Source organism: Lithobates pipiens, unplaced genomic scaffold (assembly GCF_037356315.1).
Source record: "Lithobates pipiens isolate NorthernLeopardFrog02 unplaced genomic scaffold, aLitPip1_a1.2 Scaffold_27, whole genome shotgun sequence".
NCBI lineage: Eukaryota > Metazoa > Chordata > Amphibia > Anura > Ranidae > Lithobates > Lithobates pipiens.
The window spans coordinates 69,466,508-69,487,992 of record NW_027507788.1 but is presented as its reverse complement, the minus strand read 5'-3'; positions in this window follow the sequence as shown (position 1 = coordinate 69,487,992).

Here is a 21,485-nt window from a genome sequence, read left to right as displayed (position 1 = left end):
TGGCACACGTGGAGGATCACGTGGCACTCGTGGCACGTCATGTGGCTCACGTGGCACGTGGACAATGCACAACTTGTGGCAGGTGACGTGGCAAGTGGACAATGCACAATTTGTGGCAGGTGACGTGGCAAGTGGACAATGACATGCAGCTTATGTACTTGCCTTGCGATGGACATCCGTGTATAGTTGGAAAACTTGTCCTCAAAAGCACGCAAGTTCTCGTACATAGCCCAGAACTGCCCTCTGTTAGGTCTATTGACAATGATTGGATGGATCCAGTAGCGACGTCTTCTTCTCATCCTCATCCTTCGCTTCCTTTCTTCTTCTTCCTCTTCCATCAACACTGCCAACCCAGCAGTTATGACAGCTGACATCAAATAACGCAACGAGAGCATTTTGGACACAGCACCAGGAAACAGGGAACCAGGAAACAGGGAATAGGAAGAGAACAGGAACAAGAATTATGTCACAAGAGCAGATAAGCTCTTATTGGCCACTTGTACACTATCCTTTGCTGGAGGCGACTTGTAAGTCGCCCCAAGTCGCGCTTGAAGTCATCACAAGTCGTTTTGAAGTCGTCCCAAGTCGTGCTGTGATCTAAACTCAAGTCGTGTCCAAGTTGCCTGACTCAAGTCGCCTACAAGTCGTGTTGCCCCTGTGTGAATGGGCTCTGAGGGTTTTTTCACTACGAAGATGTGAGAATAAAACCCCCTTCCCTCTTCTGCTTTTGGGACCCTGAGAATAACATCCTGATTCTCCAATTCCCTCAGAGCTTCTAGCAAGGCCTCGGCCTTTACCATGCACCTGGGTAGATGCGTGACAAGGAGCCTTTGAGGGGGTGGTCTTAAGAATTCCAAGAGGTACCCCCTTCTTATTACCCCTAAAATAAATTGATTGGGGGATATTGTCTCCCACTGTGGTAGAAAGGCCCCCAGTCTTCCTCCCACTGTAGCTGGAATGTCACTGGGTTTTACGGGGCTGGACAGGAGGGGGCGAAAAATCACCCCTCCTCTGCCCCTGCCTTTTTGGGGCCAGGTTTTCTTTTTCCCCTCTGGCTTAGAGGTTTCCCTACGCTCTTGCGGACGAAACCCCTTTTTAGTTTGTATGGGGGTTTTCCGTTTAAGAGGAAAGGATTTTTTCCTGTCCGCTGTCCGGTCTAGAACAGTCTCTAGCCCTGGGCCAAAAAGGAGGTCCCCCGTCAGGGGTATCCCACATAGCTTTATCTTGGAGGCATTATCCCCTGGCCATGTTTTTAACCAGAGGGCCCTTCTGGCCGAATTGGCTAGAGCCGCCGTTCTGCCCGACATGCGGACGGACTCAGCAGAGGCATCTGCTATGTAAGTGATCCCTCGCAGCATAGTAGGGAAGGATGACAGAATGGTTTCCTTATCTGTGCCTGCCTCAATATGTTGTTGGATCTGTGAGAGCCAGTGTTTTAAATTGCGAGCCACAACTGTAACTGCCATTTCAGGCTTTAGATTGCCGATAGCCGAGTCCCACGTTTTTTTAAGCAGAGAGTCAATCCTTTTGTCCATGACATCAGCCAAGGCCCCCATGTCTTCAAATGCCAAATCTGTGTGTCTGAAGACCTGGGAGAAAGCGGCATCCAATTTGGGATTTTTATTCCAAAGGCATGCCGGGTCCTCTGAAAATGGGAACCTTCTTTTGAGGGATCTAGATAAAAAGGGTTTTCTCTCCGGATCCTGCCACTCCTTTTTAACTGTTTCCATTAAAACTTCGTGCACTGGAAACACCCTTCTTTTTGGCTCCCCCAAACCTGAATACATTTGGTCATGCAGGGTTAGGGGCTTTTTATCCGTCTGGATACTGAGGGTTGCATAAATTGCCTTTAAGAGGTCCTCTACCTCATCAAGGGATAATTTATATCTGGAGGCTTTCCTGGACCCGTCCTGGTCCTCCCCCTCGGAACCCTCCCGGAAGAGGAACTGTCTGGAAGTTCCCTACCTGTCCCTGAAGGGCCTGCAACCTCTGTCCCCCCTGTACTAGCAGGTTGGACCGGAGCAGAACTCTGTGCTAGAGGTGGGGTTGTATCCTGGGGAGATGGACCCGTGGGAAGCTGAAATTTTTCAAAAAGGGACCTAAAAGAAGAGAAGGTGGACGAGAGCTCTTTGACTAAAGCTGCTAGTCCTGACTCCTGTTCAGATTCCCTTTCCCTAACGAGGGAGTCAATACAGCCTTTGCACAACACTTTGGTCCAAGATTCCCCTAAAATGTCCCTACAGGAGGCACACTTCTTTTTAGAGCTATGCGTAGACCTAGTTTTTTTCCGTAGCTTTCTAAAAAAAAGGAAAAAAGAAAAAACAGAAAAAGACAAAGTCAATCCAAAGCTCGGGATACAACCCTGGGAGTGCACTAGACCCTTTTTTAAAAGAAGGAATCTGAGCCTCCCCTCCCCCCTGGCCACCCAGGGGGTCTGCCCCCCCCCCCATGATAGAACCATACATTGGGGTGGGGGGATCCTAGATAGAGAGTACCCCTCCCCAGGGTGCTCTTATCTTAGGAATGCTGGAGATAGAGTCTGTTGTTTGAGCCTCAGCTTCCGACATGACTGCAGGTGGCTGCTTACTACAGAGTTCCACGCTGCCTGTGCGCGTTCTGAACTCATCTCCAGCTTGTGCCCGGCCCTCCTATCAGCTCCACGACCCGGAACCGGAAGTCGATCATTTGAGGTCAAGCCTTCGTTTCCGCCGGATACGACGTCGCCCGTCGTTCGGCCCGCTCGGTTCAAAGAAAAAAGGGGCGGACTGTACCCTTGTACAGGGAAATCTTCCGAACGGCTTGCCAGCTGCGTCCCTGTAGACGCGATAGGAGTCCCCCACGACCTGAAGCCGCGCTCGACTCGGAAGGGGTGGCAGTACCTGGTGAGGTAAGTAAACCGTTCGACCCGCCCGACACACGGACGTTGGTTTCGAACGGTTTGAACCCAGCTTTCTCCAAAGGAAGCCCCTGCTTCTTTCAACCGGGTTCTTTAACGACAAAACGGCCACAGCCTCCCCGACTGATCGGCCTGGTTCCTTGCACAGTGTCTCCCCGCCGGAGGAAACACTAATAACTGCGGTCCGGCAGGGGAAGTAAGAATTTATGGGCTGGCGCAGTGTTTCCAGAGGAAGAGGAGGAGTCTATCTCTCTCATAGTGGCTGTCCTGAAAGACGATTAGGGAAATGCACAACATGAAATCAAAGCACATGGAGCATGTATGCAAGCAAGAATCATCATGAACACATGACAACTACTTACTTTTTTCAAGAACACGCTTGATCCTTCTGTACTGATCGTGCTCCCTCAGTTTCAGGTCTGACCAGCATTTTCTCAGTTGATCCATGGATCGGCGTACCCCAAAATTCTTCTGAAGACACTTCACAACTTTAGTCATAATCTTGGCTTGTCTGATATTTGGGTTTGGGTAAGGTCCATACTTCCCATCATAGTCGGTCCTGTTCAATATGTCCACCATCTCCAACATCTCTACAAAATACATATTTGAGGCCTTAAATCTTCTTTTCCTGGATCGGGACGTTTCAGGCTCCAGGCTTTCCTCACCCTCCTCCTCGTTAGTGGAACTCTGATTGCACACCTGCGTTCTCTCGGCCATGTGCTCTCCCCATTGCGCCAAAAGCGAAGGGGCGGGGAATAGTCTAGAAAGAATGTCAGGGGCGGGCGGAGTTTCACGCATACACACTGTATATAAAACGCAACACAGGTGTGTCGTCCGTACGATCTGTGAACAGAGGGAGAAGCTGACGTGACGATCGTGCAAACAAAGGTAACATTTTGAACTTGGTACATCACTAGGCTATACTGCTTCTAGATTGAGGCCTGCATTAGTGGAGTTTAGCCTGACATTAGGGTTTGTCTTGTGTCTTGCAGAGATTATGGATGGTTTCAATGATCATAGCTTCCTCCCTCTGTTCATCGATAAATACAGGGAGCTGCCCTGCCTGTGGCAAGCGACGCACCATCATTATAGTGGCAGACTAAAGAGGCAGGCAGCAATGGAGAAACTGGTTGAGTTTGTGAAGCCAGTGGTCCCCAAGGCAGACGTCAACTATTTAAAAGTGAAAATCGGTGGCCTGAGGAGTACTTATCTGAAGGAGAGGAAGAAGGTGCGGCAGTCCATGCAATCTGGAGCTTCAGCAGATGACGTTTATGTCCCCAGGCTGTGGTATTATAACAGAATGCAGTTTCTGTCAGACCAGGCTGAGGCCAGGGAATCACTCTCTACTCTTCCTTCCACGCGTCCTATGCTACATTCCACACCCGCTGAGTCTTCCGACGCCCAACCTGGGCCTTCCACTCAGGAAGAACTGGGGGAGTCCAGCTTGAGCCAGGTATAGTATTGTTGTACATATTTTGGGAGTATAAATGAATGATGTTAACATGATTTTTGTTCACTAATTGCTGATTTTAGAAAGTGTTTCACATATCAATAGACAGTAGTGGCCAAAACCTTTGGGACAAGAAAGAAAAATGCTGGGCTCAGAATGATAGTCTTTTGTATTGCTTAACAATTTGCAACAGTCTTGATGGGAAAATTGTGTGTGTTTGATGAACCAAAAACTAAAACTATGTCCCTTTTTCATACACAGGAAGACAGCCAGGAGAAGGGTGTGGAATGCAGCAGCCAGGAGGTGGCTGTGGAAAGTGGCAGCCAGGAGGAGGCGGGGGTAAGCGGCAGCCAGACGATGGGCGGGCAAAGGAGACTGACAGAATGCCAGGTCCCTCTCCTCCGCCTTCCACGCAAAAGGGGGGGAATGTGGAGGAGTCGGCTCTGAGGCTGATTGGGGAGGCTTCAGCGGCCCTCCAAGCCAAATCCACCTATCAAGAAGCCTTTGCTGCCTTGGCTGCGTGCAAACTGGAGAAAATGGAGGAGGGGCAACAGCTCTTGTGTGAGGAGATAATTATACACGCCCTCAACAAGGGTGTGTTGGGCCAAATCACACAAACAACACACTTGTGTGATTTGGCCCATGCCCCTCCTCCTCCTCCTTCTGCCACACCTCCAGCACCACAGCCACAGCCTGGAAGGAAGCGTGAAAGGAAGACCAGAGTGTGATTACCTGGGTTCAGTCTGGTCTGACAGAAGATGCAGGCTCTTGTAGGACCACTAATCTCCCCAGTTTCTCCATCGCTGCCTCCCTCTTTATCTGTTACTGCCACCTAAATAAAAAAAATTTTTGTTTGAAGAAATACTTGCGTATGTGTTTGACTTCAAAAAGGCCAGTTTATTTGTGAGCAGGCAGGTGCATTTCAAAAATACAAAGTGACATGAATAACAAGGGGTACCAACACTAAACAACCTCCTGTAGATTAAAAAAAATATATATAAAAAAGATAATAATGTTGTTGTGGTACGTTGACACACAAAACACACCCCAAAAAATGGAAAGATGAGCAAACTGTCAAAAAAGGAGATATTTATGAAAAAAAACAAACACAAAATTCACCAAAAAAACAATAAAAAAAAATTGTGTAGATGTGACGATTTCAAAAATTGTATTGCTGAAATGAGTAAAAAAGAGTCAGGAAATACATTCGGGAGAAGTGTGTGTGTGACTATGAGCATCAAAAGAAGTTCATTCTTGCAGCATTGTAAAGAACAAAAGGATGCGCTTCATGAAAGAATTTTTAACATTGCAGCGTGACGAATGTGCTATATCGATTACGAGCAGTAGTTTTACCTGAGCGAGCGCTTCCGTGTCGGAATTTGATTGTGAGCATGCGTGGCACCTTGTCCGTCGGCGTAGGCTACACATGATCGGAGTATGTCCGATCGGAGCATTTTGTCAGAAAATTTTACCGGCAAGTTGGAAAAGTTGGTCCGTCGGATACTCCGACGGAAACAGTCCGATGCAGACCACACACAGTCGGAATATCCGACAAAACACTCCGATAGGAAACATTCCGTCGGAATCTCCGACCATGTGTACAAGGGCTAAGAGCTATGTGCGAAAGTGAAGTTTTGAGATTCATTAGTATGGAGCCAGGTGGGGGGCATCTTCCCCTCACTCAGCTCCATACCACAGAGGACACAGTATCTGATTACCTTTTCCCGGCAACTCCGGTAAAAAACGGAGGGGTGCCCCTCTCCTGCCACCAATAAAAGTGATCTTGTAGCTAGCTAGCTGCTGCCATAACAATGATATTCCCTTCAAAGTACCGCCGTATAATGATGGTGGGCAGTCCGGAAGTGGTTAAAGATACAAAACCTATGACCAATGCCAATATAATGTTCAGCACTATTATACAGACAGACGTGAAACAATATTTTGAATACTATTTTCACAGATGATCAAAATTCAGTCAGTCAATCCAGTGACAGTCTGTGCTCAAAATAAAGTCCACAAGAGAGCAAGAGGTATTTAAGAACTCCAGAGAAGGCTCCCAGAAATACAATATATATAAGAGTGAGGTTGGATGGATACCAGACAAAATGAGGCTCAGCCTCTCACACAAATAAAAAGCTTTTGAACAGTGGAATGGCCGCCGTCTGTCACAGACGAGGAGGAGAATTGTGGCTTTTAATCCTGGCATGTTTTTATGACATGCTGATCAGTGCATAATGGCACACAATGGCACACGGAGCTGCAGAAGGACAGAGAGGCTGCAGAAGGACACAGAGGCTGCAGAAGGACACAGAGGCTGCAGAAGGACACAGAGGCTGCAGATTGGCACACGGAGGCATGCACTGGACACAGGGAGGTACACAGGGAGGTACACAGGGAGGTATGCAGCTGCAGATGGGCATTGTTGACCCTCTTTTCCACTCTTTTAGGATGTAACAGTAGCTGCTGCATGTCTCATCTTCGGCTTATACACGAGTCAATAAGTTTTCCCAGTTTTTTTGTGGTAAATTAGGGGCCTCGGCTTATATTCAGATCGACCTATACTCGAGTATATACGGTATTAGGATTAAGATATAAACAAACACTCATAGTGCAGTATATCTATAAAATAGAATTTATTGAAATAAAGAAATGCATTCACATTCCAATTAAAACAAACTGACCTTAATAGTCTTATGCTGATGCTGATATTTTATGTGTGCATATTTGTCATACTTAAATGATTTAGATCATTAAACAAATTTTATTATTATTAATTACACAAAGATAATCCAAGTAAATACAAAATGCAGTTTTTAAATGTTGATTTAATTTATTAACTAGTTGCTGCCTGTCCTGCCATCAAATGACGGCAGGGCAGGTGGGGTAAGTATTGCTAGAACACGGCGCGACCCCGATCTCTGTAAAGAGTTGCATCCACGGCTCTTTAACCATGTGATCGGCTGTGTCCAAACACGAAGATGCTAGTAATCGATCACTGGCATCTCCACGCAGGGGGACATCTACACATGTAGTGGGGCACTGATAATCAGTGCCCTGATTACAATATAGCGCCAACTGTGTCACCAGTGCCCACCATTGCCCACAAGTGCCAGCAATCAGTGCCCACCAGTGGCAGTAATCAGTGCTCAGCACTGTCCACAAGTGCCACCAATCAGTGCCCATTAGTGGCTATTAGTGTCACCTATCAGTGCTGCCCATCAATGCCCACTAGTGACACTTATCAGTGCCCACCAGTGCTGCCTATAAGTGCCCTGTAGGCAAGTGGTTAAGGGAAAAAAGCTGTCCAAACCTGCCTGGCCCTATGTGAAAAATGTTCTACTTTCTGTACTTTTCTAGATTTTTCTACAGTTTACTTGTAAAATTATTTTCTTGGAGTATATCACAGGACACAGAGACAGTTATAATTATAATAGCTACTTGGGTTATACACCACCTATAGGTAAATGGACACTGGTAGATCAATCAGAACATTCAAACAGAAAGTCCTCCCCTATATAACCCCTCCTACACAGGAAGCACTTCCATTTTGTAGCAAGCAATACATTCCCAAAAGAGGGGAGGGACCTCTGTGTCCTGTGATGCTCCCTAGAAAATGATTTTACAGGTAAGCTGAAGAAAAAATCAAATTTTCATATCATACATCACAGGACACAGTCCAGTTATAAAAAAAAAAAAATAACTACTTGGGACATCCCAAAGCAATACCCTTGAGGGGAGGGAGACACCATTGCAGAAACTGCCACTAGAAAAGGACCTACTGGTCAGGGCTGGGCTCAACCCTCCCTTGTCAAAGCTGGCCATTCAGCTGTCGGCTAATTGCCAGCTCCTATCTCTCCACAGTGACTCACCTGTTGATATCCTGCTCATCAGTCCTGCCTACTTAAGCCAGTCCAGATGATCTCTGCCTTCACCTTGGTCACATCTCTAGAGATGCTCTCCTGTGTTCCTGTTAAAGACTTGCCTGGCTGACATTCCTTCTGGCTCCAGATCCTGCTTGCTGTTCTACAACGTTCCTCTCTGGCTCGGTGATGTTTTGGCTTGTCTGACTATCCTTTCTGGTTTCTGAACTCTGGCTATGTTTTGGCTAAGTTTACTCGGTTTACCTTTTTTTATTATTATTATTAAACAAGTGTGATTTAACTGTACTTCTGTCTCAGTCTGATTCAAGGTTTCTGACAGTAGGCGAAGGTCATTCAATCCACTTGTTGGTAATATTTTTTCTAGACTGGATGAGCATGGATCCGTTTCCCATAGCGTTACAAATGCTTCTGAGTCGCACGGCTCAACTGGAATCTCCCACTGTGGCTGCTCCGGTACTGCCTGTGTTGCAGGCCGTCACTGCTGCTGCTCCAGTCTCTGTGCAGGCACCCGCCTCGAATATTACCTCTAAGCCCTTGTACACACAGTCGGGCATTCCGAGAAAACAAAATCTGTCGGATTTTGTCTGACGGATTTTGTCCGAAACACACGGTCGGACAAAGTTGTTGGAAAATCCGATCGTACATAACGTAAGGACGTTATTTCGTTACGACTGGTCTACTTCAGGCTAGTAGCCAATAGCTTTGGTCTAGGAATTTAATCTGAGCATGCGTGGCACTTTGTCCTCTCGGAATTCTCTACACACAATCGGACAAAGGCTGATCGGATCATGTTGTCGGAAAGTTTTATAGCCCAGCTCTAAAACTTTGTCCGTCGGATATTCCGACGGAAACAGTGCAATGGAGCCCACACACAGTCGGATTATCCGACAACACGGTCTGATCGGACATTTTCCGTCGGAAAGTCCGACCGTGTGTACAAGGGCTAAGAGGTATGTCTGGATCCACTCCACTTTCCCGGTGATTTGGGAGCGATCTAGTCCAATGCAGAGGGTTTCTCAACCAGGTTGAGATATACTTTGAGATGCTGCGTTAGGCGTTTCCCATGGACAGAAGAACAGTAGGTTTTGTGATATCTTTGCTTTCTGAGAGAGCCTTGGCCTGGGCAAACCCTCTATGGGAGATGCAAAAAACTGTTGTCTTGAGTTACCCTGAGTTTGTGGCTTCTTTTAAAAGGGTATTTGATGTTCCTGCACATTCCGCTTCTGCTGCCAAGTGCCTCATGTCCATCAAACAGAGTACAAGAACTGTTGCTGATTACGCCATTGAATTCCATACTCTCGCAGCAGAAGTTGTTTGGAACAATGAGGTCCTCGTGGCTGATTTTTCTCATGGTCTCTCGGATACCATCAAGGATGAGATAGCAGCCCGAGATATACTCACTGAGCTGGAGAGGTTGATCACGTTTGCAATCCTTTTTGACTTCAGACTCAGAGAAAGGACTCCCTTTTACGGAGCGCTTGTGGAAGCCTCCTGTACAATTGTCTCCGGGCTTTGCAGTCCCATCCTTGCCTCCCTCACCTCCCATGCCTCCAGGTATCGAGTCAGTCTGTGAAGATGAACCCATCCACTTGGGCTTCACTCGTCTCTCTGCAGAGGAGAGAACCCTTAGGAGGAGGGAGAGATAATTGTGGCCAGGCAAAGTAAATTTTTGAAGTTTTGTCCTACCCATCCAGGGAATGCCCGAATCTTGAGGTCCTGTCAAGGACAGACCTTAGGTGGTGTTTCATCCCCAGTTTTCCAGATAAGCCCCTGGTTTTCGATACCCTTTCTTGGGCTGAGTTATCCGTTGAGATACAGGTTCTAATTGACTCTGAGGCTGCATGTCTGTTCATTGATGCTGCCTTTGTATCGAAGCACTTGATTCCACTGCAGCTGCATGACACTCCACTTGCCATTGAGGCTCTTGACAGGAGACCTCTACAGCCTGCCCGTGTGACTCATGAGACTGTTCTGTTGTCCATGGCCATAGGGGCTCTTCACCATGAGATAATCCAATTCCAAGTTATTTCCTCACCCAAGTTTCCGCTGGTCATTGGTTATTCTTTGTTACATAGGCACAACCCTTCTTTTGATTGGCTCCAAGCTGAGGTTCTCTTCTGGTTGCCACAATGCAGTAAGACATGCTTCTAGAATGTAGCCAAGATCCTATGCACCTCTTCACTCTCCTCCCTGCTGGAGGATTACTGTGATTTTAGTGATGTCTTTGACAAAGCTCAAGCCGGTAGTTTGCCTCTACACCTGTCGTATGATTGTGCAATTGACCTTTAACCTGGTGCCATACCCCCTCGTTGCAGGGTTTACCCTCTGTCGGTCTTGGAGGATAAGGCCATGGAGTATTTTGCAGATGCGCTTTCTCGAGGTTTCATCCGCAAATCCTCATCTCCTGCTGGTGCTGGTTTCTTCTTTGTGAAGAATAAGAGTGGTGAATTGAGACCTTGTATTGCTTATAGGGGTCTCAATCGTTTCACGATTAAGAATGCCTATCCGATTCCGTTGATTACAGAGTTATTTGACTGCCTCAAGGGAGCAGCGGTTTTCACGAAGCTTGATTTGAGAAGGGCATACAATCTCGTGAGGATTAAAGGGGTTGTAAACCCTTGTGTTTTTTCACCTGGTAGTCACCGGCCACCCAGCCCCCCTGTTTTACTTACCTGAGCCCCTTCATTTGTTCGACAGGGAAGTGCTGTCCCTCTCTCCATGGTATCACGGCTCTTCATTGGATAGATTATAGCGGCGCAGCCATTGGTTCCCGCTGCTGTCAATAAAATCCAATGATGCGGGCGCCAGGGGCGGGGCCAAAACCAGCATTCATGTCTGTGGCCGCAATGATGGACTTGGAAGCGCACCCTCAAGGTAACCCACTCGGGAGAGTTCTTCTCCCAGGGGGTTATCTGATGCTGGGAGGAGCCACGAGAGCCATTGGGGGACCCCAGAAGAAGATGTTCGGGGCCACTCTGTGCAAAACGAGCAGTGCAGTGGAGGTAAGTATGACATGTTTGTCATTTAAAAAAAATAAAAAACAATCCTTTACAATCACTTTTAAGAGTGCGACGAGTGGAAAACAGCATTTCATACCAAAGCAGGCCATTATCAGTACCTCGTAATGCCTTTTGGCCTTTGTAATCCCTCAGGAATTTTCCAGAAATGTATTAACAATGTCCTCCGAGATTTTTTGAAGTTATGTGTGGTGGTTTATCTCGACGATATCCTCATATTTTCCAAGTCCCTGGAAAGCCACCACACAGATGTCTGTCGTGTGCTTCAGAAACTAAGAGAGAGCAATCTCTATTGTAAATTGCAGAATTGCGAATTCCATCGTGAACAGGTTAAATTCCTGGGTTGTGTTATTTCCACTGCTGGTTTTTCGAACTTTCAGTAGTCCTACAGTGGCCCCAACCCGTGGGTTTATGTCTTTTGCAGCGTTTTCTTGCCAACTATTATCGAAAGTTTATTCGTAACTTCTCATCTCTGGTCAAGCCCCTGACTGATATGACCAGAAAGGGCGGTAACCCATAGAGTTGGTCTCCGGAGTCCATTAAGGCCTTTGAGAGTCTCAAGGCTGCCTTTGTTTCTGCTCCTGTGTTGGCACATCCTGATCCTACATTACATTTTGTCCTTGAGGATGATGCTTCTGAGACTGGAGTTAGGGTCCTTCTGTCTCAATGTCCTACCTCTGAGAGCTCGCCTGCAGAGTGCAATTGCAAGATTGGTGACAGAGAGCTGTTAGTGATCATTTTAGCCCTGAAAGAATGGAGACATCTCCTCAAAAGGTACCACTGTGCCAGTTCTCATTCCTACTGACCATAAGAATCTCACATTCTTGTTTGAGGCTAAAAGTCTTTCTCCCAGAAGGGTGTGATGGGCTCTTTTCTTGTCTAGTTTTAATTACATTGTAATTCAAATCAAATGTAAGGGCTAACGCTTTGTCACGACAATTTTACTCCACTTCCAAGATGAAGTCAGTTCCGGTTCCTGTGATTCCTCCTGATCGTATTCTGGCTACGGTTCGCACCAGTCTCACTACTCCTTTGTGTGACAAAATTCTTGCTGCTCAGGTCCATGCTCCTCCTGAGAAACCTTGTGGCAGATGCTTTGTCTCAGAAAGTCTCCGTACTGCCGTGCTCCAGACTTACCATTCTCCCAAGGCTACTGGCCACCCTGGGAAGAATCAACTCCTTTAGGCCATTTCCCAACAATTCTGGTGGCCTAGTCTATGTGCTGAGTAACCCAGCTCCCAGGGCAACACAATTATCCTTATGTTGGTTGACCGGTTCTAAAAAAATGTCCCATTGTATTCCACTTAAGTTGCCCACTTATACTAGCTTCCATTTTTGCTCGGGAGATCTTTCGCTTACATGGGCTACCCAAGGGGATTGTCTCGGACAGGGGTAGTCAGTTTGTATCCCGGTTCTAGCAAGCCTTTTGTGCACAGTTGGAAATTCAGCTTAATTAAAACAATAATATTAGTGCTCTAATAGCAAAAACTGCATACTTAAATCCGTATGGATTTTTTCACAAGATGTGCTTCATAAAAAACAAACAGTAATGAGCAGAATAAGAGAGAAAAGAAAAAAGTTTTCAGCCAGTAGCTTAAATAGACTGCTGCGCAACGAATGGATGGATAAATGACAAATAGTTAATTTATGCAGTCCCAAGGGATGGATGAATAAAATAAATGACAAATAATTGTTATTTTAAACAATCCCAACACTTCCATGTAAAGGACCTACTGCACCTTTAAATATAGCAGTTTGCGTTAGCCTAGGTAGCTGTGCACAGATCACATAAATCAAACTTCTATCATAAATTCATAGATATCCTGCTCCTGCACCATTCAAACGCTGTGCTGAATATATCTCTTAATCACTTGTTTCCACTTCCTCTTATTTCCACCGTCTGCATACAAAGAAAAAAATACACAATAAATATTACACATGTTAATTATAGAATCCCAATCTAAACATGAACTTGTTTAATAGAAACTTACAAATGCAGATAAAAATATGAAAAAAAGAGAATTAAAATAGAAATAAAAATAAATCTAAATAAAAATAAAAATAATAATAAATATGAAAATGAACTAAACATGTAATTAACATGTGTAATATTTATTGTGTATTTTTGTGGCAACATATATATCTTTTGTGGCAAAGATTGTACTCTAAGTGTGTCATGCTGTTGTTTATGTTTGGGAGCTGAGAGAGAGGCGGCATGATGATACGAGGATCCCTGTGAAGTCACCATGGCAAACGCACAACACAGTGCGTCACAAGGCTCATTTCCCTTGAGAATGTCACATGACCTGTGACGCAACGCGTCGGAGGGGGGGCCAGTGACGCCAAGCCTGCAGTGTAGCAAAGCACGGGGAGGCTGTGAGGAGGAGTATAAGCTGACAGTTGCCATCAATCCATGCTCCAAACAAAGAGAGGTTTTGTGAGTGGGCCAATCGGTCCTTGGAGCAATTCCTACGTTGCTATATTTCTGACCATCATAACAACTGAACAGACCTCTTACCATGGGCAGAGTTTTCTCACAATAGTGCCTTGAATTCTACTTCCCGATTGTCCCCGTTTAATGGCGAACTATGGTTTCCAACCTTCCATGTTGCTGGACTCATTTGTTCCTCAGAGTATTACTGCGTTACAGGAGCATTTCCGTGGTCTTCTTTTCACTTGGGCACAAGTCCAGGAGGCTTTGCGACATGCTAATGATAGGTATAGACTCCATGCTGACTGCAGACGCTTGCCTGAGCCTTTCTACCAGGTTGGGGACAGGGTCTGGCTATTATCTCGCAACCTCCGATTTCGTGTTCTCTCTCTGAAGTATGCACCTCAGTTTATTAGGCTTTTCTGTATTCTTCACAGGATTAACCCAGTGGCTTATGCATTAGACCTTCCTTCTAATATGTGTATCTCAAATGTATTTCATGTCTTCTTATTAAAACCTTTGATCTGTAACCACTTTACCACCTCAGTGCCTAATCCCCACCCTGTACAAGTTGAGAACCTTGAGGAGTATGAAGTACAGTCCATTGTTGACTCCCGTAGGTTTCGTGGTTTCATACATTACCTGATGCATTGGAAAGGGTACAGTCCGGAGGAACGCTCTTGGGTCTCATCCTCAGACGTACATGCCCCTGTCCTCCTCCGTGATTTCCATAGACGTTTTTCCTTCAAGCCTGGTGGGCCTCCAGGGGGGAGGGGGTCATTGAGGAGGGTGTACTGTCAGAGCTGGGCTCAGCCCTTCCTTCTCAAAGCTGGCCGCTCAGCTGTCGACTAATTGCTTCTGTCTCAGTCTGATTCGTGGTCTATGACACTACTCTGCTTTTTGTAATAGGCTGATCCACTGCTAAATATTCACCCTTAATGCCGCCTGCCCTTCCTGGGCTCTTCTGGCAGCACAAACCAGGATTCCTGACCTGTGCCAACAACTCAAGTAGATCCTGAGTGCTTGAACTACCTCTAGAGTATGTAGCAATCTTTCTCCTCCAGCCTGTGGACTAGGAGAAAAATAAAAGGGAAGACACTGTCCTGATTCAAGTGAAAACTAGTTTCTCTAAGCAATAAAGATGGATGAGAACGCCACATCCCCTATCCTGATGCGAGAGCAAAAACGGCTCCTTGTATAAAAGAGCCACCAGCTCTGACACTCTACTTAGTAAAGTAATAGTAACCAAAGAAGCCATCTTCTGAGATAAGGGACTAACCTAGTCTCCCAATTAGTTTTAAAAAAAATGACCGCTGCATGGACAGTAAAGAGCAAATTCCAGTCTCAAGAACACATGACCAGTGTAGGACAAATGACCCCCTCTACTAGACTGTAATGCACCTATACTCCCCTCACCTTTAATACCCACCTAGAATAACTGAGACTACACTTTGCTTATGGAGTATAATTGGCTATAACAGCCTTTATTAAAACAATTCAACCAAATAACTCCAATATCATATATAACATAAAACAACATAATATTTTAGCCCAGTCTGTTGGTCTCTGACGGCAACCCACCTTTAACTATATGAATATACCACCACATACTGCGGGACCATTTTAAAACCTGTTAGGTCTCCAGTTGTAACCGCTCGGAGACACCCACTTTCCTGCACTACCATCATTACTGAATTCCAGCCCCCTTGCTGGAATACACTGGAGGGGCTCATACTGAGTGAGCTCCTCACCCCTTTTTCATCACGTACACATACTGCCACCATCAGACACCAACAAGCAACACTGCCACAGCCCGAAAGGGTGACTAACTTACTCTTGGGGGCGCCTCCCCAACCTCAGATCCCTTTGAATCCCCTCCTGTAAGCCCATTGTCCAGAGGTCAATCCCCACATCCGAAAGATGAACTCCATCTCTCCTCAAGTAAAGACCGACATTTGTCTCCAGTTCCTTATGCCTGATCTCTAATCCTCCATTTTGACCACAAACTGCACCACCACTTTGTTTACTCAAATCCATGTCTTCTGAATACTCGCCACTGGCCTGGCTCATCTCCAAACTGTCTGTGTCACGATGTCTGACCACAGCAACCACCACTGTAAAAAGTCTGTTAATTGCAAAAAATCTGACTTGATGCTGGCGATCAGATCCCTGACCGGGCAAACCCCCAAGTCATTGCCCCCTGCATGTAATACCAAGACATCTGGAGGTTTGTCCAAACTAGCATACCTCACCACTTCCCATACTACTCTCTCCCACTTCATCCCAGGCGTGCCCAACCATCGCAAACACGCTTCCTTCCGTGAGATGCCCAACTGTCAGCCATCTGGCCTAGCATCTCCTCTCCTGGCCCCCCAACACTCATAAGAGTGCCCAAGGATCCAGACAAGGCTATGGGAACCTCCACCTGAAACGAGACAATAACAAAAAGGTAGCAATACCCATCAAGCCTTAAACTTACTGACAACTCCGTCATGCCCCGCACCCAACTCACAAACCTGCTGCTGATCATTCCCCCCCCCCCTCCCCCACCTCTTTTCTTCTTCTCTTTTTTTTTTTTTTATTCAATCACCATTTGGGGCCTAATATAGGAATAAAATCTCCTTGATTCCAACCTTCCAATTCGATGCACCGCCGCCTCATCCAACCCACATCTGGCAGCTTCGGTATCTGCCCCTATGCTGAAGGAGTTTGAAGCGTACTGTGCCCCGTCAAAACCAGCCATTGTCAGGCATTTTGTGAACACCGAAACAAACTGGAACTTGGACAAGTAGGACCCATCCTCATGACTCAAAAATGTCCCTCCCCAGTTGTTCTGGCCTTCACAAAGTCCCTCACCACTTCTACCATGCACACCTCAGAACCCGGCAGAGCGAACAGCCAAACATTCACCCCTTTACCTTTTTGATCTGTCTTAGACCTTCGCAGCCTACAACATACCCTATCCTCTTCCAAGCGTATACCCCTCTCCAAAATCCCTCCTGCCGCTACCCTTGATGGGCTCACTAACTCGCCTATCCAGAGCGCCCCGTAAAACACTAGCAAAAAAGCTGCCGTAAACAGCAGCACCTCGTATTTGGAGGTACACACCGCACTCAATAACCCACAGATAGACCGCAGATTGGCAAACGTGACAGGGCACCTCAAATCCAATCTCTTGTGACCTTTCTTAAAACTCTTTATCGCCTGCCTTACCCAAAAATCCTTTTTTGCTCTTTCGCTCTATGGCAGATACTGATCCCCCCACGTTCCACATTCCGGGACACAAAGTACACCAGCAACCTTTCCTCTGCCCTGTCCTTCCCAATCCCGGCCTCCTGTACCTGTAATGACCACTCTTTACAAACTTTACGGACTGGCGAATCTATCCCGCGGCGACTCCAATGCCAGCTCCCAAATCCAAACCGGGCAAGGAAGTCCGTCCTTCTCTGCACCCGGGGCCAGCTCTCTGAATCTGTCCCACTGAAATCGAGACAGTGCGTCAGGCAGATTATTGTCCACTCCCGGAATGTGAACAGCATAGATGAAAATGTTTAAACTCAAACACCTCAACACCAAGCTATGCAACAGCCATATTACAGGTGGTGACAACGCCGACATGCGGTTGATCACTTGAACCACCCCCATGTTGTCGCAATTCAGTCTCAATTTCAAGTTTTGACAAGCCTCCCCCCATAATTCCATTGGCAGCACTACTGGAAACAGCTCTAGTAGCACCAGGTTACAGGCAAACCCTGCTTCAACCCAGGACTGAGGCCAATGCCCCGCACTCATCTGCCCCTGAAAGAAGGCCCGTGGATCCTGCTGCATCCGTAGCTACGTCGAACTTACTCATCGGGCCTGACATCCACACCTAACTTGTATGACTCCAGAAACTCATACCACACCTTCAGATCCTCCCGGTGCTCCTTGTTAAGCCTAACAAAATGCTTAGGTGCCTTGATCCCTGCCATAGCTGCCGACAGCCGTCGGCAGAACACTCTCCCAATGGGGATTATACTACGCGCAAAATTCAACTTGCCCAGTAGTGACTATAGCACCCTCAACTGAACTTTCTGCAGTCCTTGGATGCCCCAAATTTCGTTTTGCAAATCCTCCAACTTACCCCTAGGCAGTCGACACTCCATTGCTTCTGTATCTATAACTATACAAACAAAAACTGAGTTCCATCATCGGGCCTTCAGTCTTTTCAGCTGCCAAAGGCACACCAAACCTGCCTGCGATGTGCTGCAACATCGATAATAAAATCGCACACACAGCGGAGGCAGGCGGGCCAATGCACAGAAAGTCATCTGACTAATGTATGACCGAATCCAGACCCGACACGTCCCTAACCACCCACTCCAAAAAGGACCTAAACGCCTCAAACATGGCACACAAAGTGGAGCAACCCATAGGTAAACATTTATCTACGTAGAACTGCTCCTGTCAACAACAACCCAACAGCCGGAAACTATCTGGATGCACTGGTAGCAAGCGGATGCAGATTCTATGTCCAACTTTGCCATCAGCGCCCCTTTTCCATATTTCCTGACCCACCGCACCGCCGCGTCGAATGACGTGCAAGACACGGTGAAAGCCTCCGGGTAAAATGAAATCGTTCACCAACCCCCTTTTGGGAAGGACAAGTGGTGAATCAGCCGGAACTTGTTTGGTTCCTTCTTAGGCACCACCCCAACGGAGAAATCACCAGGTCCTGCATAAGTTTTTCCGTGGACGCCCCCCCATGGGACCCAGGGACACCTCCTTTGCCAACTTCTCCCCCACTACCCCAGCATGTTCCAAAGCGGACCTCAAATTCCTTGCCAGCGGGGACACCAATGCCAAGGAATATGGTATTTGAAAACCTTCCCTAAAGCCCACAGCCAGCAGTTTTACCGCCTCCTTGTCCGGATATCTATTTAGAAAATGTTGCTTTCTTTCCTATTTCCCCCTGTGTCATCCCTTTTGTGAGCAGGCTCGCTGGGACGCTTCCCTTTCATGAAGCATCTGGACAATGGGTGGGTTCCCCCACAAGCTGAGCACTTGTGCTTAAACTTGCAGGAGCTCCCAAATCTGCAGGAACCTTCATTGTACTGCCAGCACACTTTTCTCCAGCCAAAAGTCCTGATGCATGTGTACTCCCTGTCCCCCCTGAAGAAACTGTGATGGGGGCCCTGATTGAAGACATGAGTCACATTCAGAGGCTTATGTCCTTGTGATCCCAACCTCCTCTTTTCCTCATCCTCTTTTTTGGAGTCATCCGGCTTCACCCTATCCAGGGAAGCAAAATCTTCACATACTCACCCTTGTGAATCTTGTCTCGGACCTCCTGGTTCAAGTGTGCACCCAGCGGACCCTCGTAGCACACGTACACCTCACACCTCGCCTCGCCCGCGATCCTCACCACATCTGTCCTGGCTGCTGGTTCCGTACTACCTGTTGCCCCCTTTTCGGGAGCCGCCCACTCCCGTCCCATCGTGTCTGTCCCCGCTTGTGCCACTGTGCTTGATGCCCCAGCACTTACCTCCGTCGACCCCTGCACCGAACCAGTCCAGGGGGCCACCTGGGGGGCCTGATCCTGCCTATGTTCAAACCTGCCCACTAACGCCTTTAAACCTTCCAACAAATCTTGCATTTGTGTCCCTGACCTGGAACTGGCCGGCCCCCCAGCCGCCAGTTGCTGGTCAGGGGCCCCCTCGCTGTCCCACCTGTGCCCACTGAGACCACCCTCAGCAGATGATTCAGGGCATTAGACAAAGACAGGTTATCATTTGACTTACATGGCCGTCTGGGCGCTCACCTCATCACCTCTGTGCCGTTTGGGATTGCTGGCGCTTGTTGTTCCTCTGCATCTGACAGTTCCTCTTCAGACCGGTCGCTGTGCTCCATGGGGGAAGTGTCCCTGGAAGCCGTGGCATTCTGCCCCTGTGGGGGCCGACTCCCTCCTGCCGTGGATCCCCTCGCTGAACCACCGCCAGAGTCGCCCTGGACCTTGCTGGACTTGCATGTTGCTGACCAACCTCCACCATCTTGGCTCCTTGTTCTTCTCCCCATGAGGCCCCGCCCACCCACCGCCCTGTGCACAGCTCCAGGCTCTCCTCCACTGACCGCTGTGAGGACTCCCCTCTCCCCCACTAACCCCCCTCTATCCCCCCTACCCTGCCGGGTGATCTCCCTACCATGCAGCCTGTTACTCTCCGGAAGGGAAGTGGCGCCATCACGGCCCGTGGCACCGCCCCCCGTTGTAGACACACGGCATGCGGGCCGCTCTGGCCCTGCAGAAATGAGGGGAACCAGCCGTTTTGCCTGAGGTACTGAGCGCTCCTCCCGAGGGCTCCTGGTTTGCCGCTTCCTCCTCTACTGATGACCCAACTTGCCTGCTCAGCCATTCAGTCCCCCTTGTAGCTGCTGCCGCCCACAATCTGGCCAAAATAGTGTCGATGTCCGCCATGTTTGAGGAGCAGTGTGAAAAACTGCCTCCTCTAATCTCTCTTTCCAACTGCCTCCTGGCTCCTCCTCCTCCCTTCCCTATCTCCCCCCCTTTTTCCACTCCCTAACTTCCTCCCAGGATTAACCCTATCCTGTGTCTCCTTCTCCACCCTGTCATGACCGGCCCTCCGTTATAATCCCCTTCAGTCCTTTCCACTCCGTGCCTCACTAGAGTGTCCTGACATGCAGCACTGTCTACGTTACAGGCTGTATGAAGTATGAATCAAGAAATTAGAACAATGGCCTCTGGAAAAAATGGATAGCAATGAACTCCCTTAACGGTAACGGTAAGGTAACGGTACTTAAGGCCAATCTCCTTTTCCCTACTGATTGAAAATTTCCCACTCACATAGTTCTGTGGGTGCCACTTCCTGGCTTCCCCCAGGCAAATTTTTTTTTGTTCAAGTCCTGTAAATGAAGTTCCCTGAAGCTGGCTTCCAGGGCTCAATAGTGCTGAGATACAAGACCATTAGGTCTAGCTGGACTGGGAGTGTCCAAGGAGCGACTCCCACCAGACTCGCTATATCAGTGTACCAAGCCTTCCTGGGCTAATTTGGCTAACACTATTATCAGTGTTACCACCTCGCGAATTCTTCACAAAAGATGTGGAAGAATTTGAAACAGAGGGAAAGCGTCAAATAAGGGAGAACTGGTCCCTAAGGTGTTACCAGTGCATCTACAAAACAGAAAAGGAGGGTGCATCGACCTAGTGCATTACCACAGACAGAGCTTTATTCAAATCGAACACATAGCAAAATGACTACTCACAAACGAGTATTGATAAAAGGCATAATCAATACAGCAGGGTCCACTTCTCTGTACATCAACAAGCCCAGACCTGATGTCAAGTAGACCAAATGATACCCCAACACAATGGTTGGTGCGTTTCAGGGGAGAACCCCTTTCCTCGGAGCCTAAACGGGCAATGGTTTCTCGCTAGAGGACAGCGTTTTATATATATATATATATATATATATATATATATATATATATATATATATATATATATATATATATATATATATATATATATATATATATATATATATATATATGTGTGTATGTATGTGTGTAGGTAGGTCTCTGTGTGCATGTGGCCAAACTACCACAAAGCTCCACACAAACCACTCCCACACCCAGAAGAAAAAAAATCTCATATTTACACTTACAATTGGCTCTTTGCACATAAATTAAAATATATAAAAATATAAATACAGATATGGGTCCCCTGAATTGATCGCTACACAATCATTGTAAAAAATAAAAGAATATAGCAATAGACTCATTTTAGATATGTATGCACGCTGTCATGGTGGTGAAT